Source organism: Austrofundulus limnaeus, unplaced genomic scaffold (genome assembly GCF_001266775.1).
Source record: "Austrofundulus limnaeus strain Quisiro unplaced genomic scaffold, Austrofundulus_limnaeus-1.0 Scaffold426, whole genome shotgun sequence".
NCBI lineage: Eukaryota > Metazoa > Chordata > Actinopteri > Cyprinodontiformes > Rivulidae > Austrofundulus > Austrofundulus limnaeus.
In genome coordinates, this window is record NW_013952828.1 from 165,889 (window position 1) to 167,139 (window position 1,251).

Here is a 1,251-nt window from a genome sequence, read left to right on the forward strand (position 1 = left end):
ATGAAGTTGTTTTGAAGATTATTTAATTTGTATTTTAATTTAGCTTTTAATACATTTCAACATTAATACTTTAAATTTTTTTAAAACACGATAGTTAGCTAACAGGTAGCTAGCAAAAATATAGCAAATTTATTTCCTGTCAATTTTTATTCTTTAAAATTGTTCGTTTTTGTGTTTATAAATGTACAATTTAACATTATAATAAGATAACAGGTATACATAAATGAAATTAAATGGATTTAATAAAAATGTTATTAAAAGAAAACGGAAATATATGCTAATAAAGTGTATTAAGTCAATCTAACGTAGCTAAACTGCTTTAAATACAGAGGATTAAAATGGCGGAAAACATTTTTAACATATAATACTTTTAGATTAAAGTTACAGAAAGATAACATCTGTAAGTGAGGTTATATTAAGTGTCAAATGTTTGCTTATAACAGCAAATTTATTACAACTTTTACTGGAAATACAGCTCGACAGTCAGTTGAAGGAAAACTGTGACACTCCTTGACCCMGCATGTAAACTACAATAAACCATTAAATGGYTCAAAAATACACTTTAACAAACATTTATCAGTCACACARCAGCTAGCTATAAGACATTTTATCTGACATGAAGACTTCTTACCTGGTGTAAGTTAAAGACAGCAGGTGAAACCTGGACCAGTCGCTGTGAAATGTGGAGGGAAATATAAAAAGAGTGAGATGGCTCCTTCAGTTTCTGTTTACAGAAAAACACCCGCCCCTCTCTCTAACACGTTAAAATTTAGTCATAAAACTTTATAACAACTCCTCAGACGAGCAATACACCTGCTTTACATCTCCTGGCATATGAAAACGACTTATTTGCATCATGTGAAWTCAGATAAATCATAAATAACTTACCTGTAAACGAACCTCACTTCACAAGGATTTAACTTTCCCTGATACAACCTGTAGCTAACAGATGGCGAGGTGAAAAAATTACAGGATCACACAAATTCTAACATWAACACTTCGGCGCCCCCGTGAGGCTGTGGTGAGTATTACATGTTGTTGTAATACACACTGCAGCCTCACGGGGGCGCCAAAGTATCTTTTAAAAATAGGGACTAAAAGGCTTTAGTGTTCTTGAAGGAAATGCCAGAGTTTAAGACAAATATCATCTCTATATTATTGTCTTGAATGCCGTGTGTCTGTTANGGTGTCGGCCCTGGTCTACCTGGGCACGAGCAGCGTCTTCTACTACCAGATTCACCTGAGCGCGCG

General features: G+C 34.1%; 1 protein-coding gene across 1 annotated transcript in view; it reads right to left on the minus strand.

Annotated features, from left to right (window-relative positions):
* Positions 1-932, minus strand: part of LOC106529200 (cornifelin homolog B) — a 19,951-nt gene extending 19,019 nt beyond the window's left edge. The window contains exons 1-2 of the mRNA XM_014024556.1: positions 889-932; positions 632-673 (exon numbers count right to left, since the gene is read on the minus strand). The gene's annotated coding sequence lies outside the window, so the exon portion shown is untranslated. The remainder of the gene's footprint in view (positions 1-631; positions 674-888) is intronic.
* Positions 933-1,251: the final 319 nt, after the last annotated feature.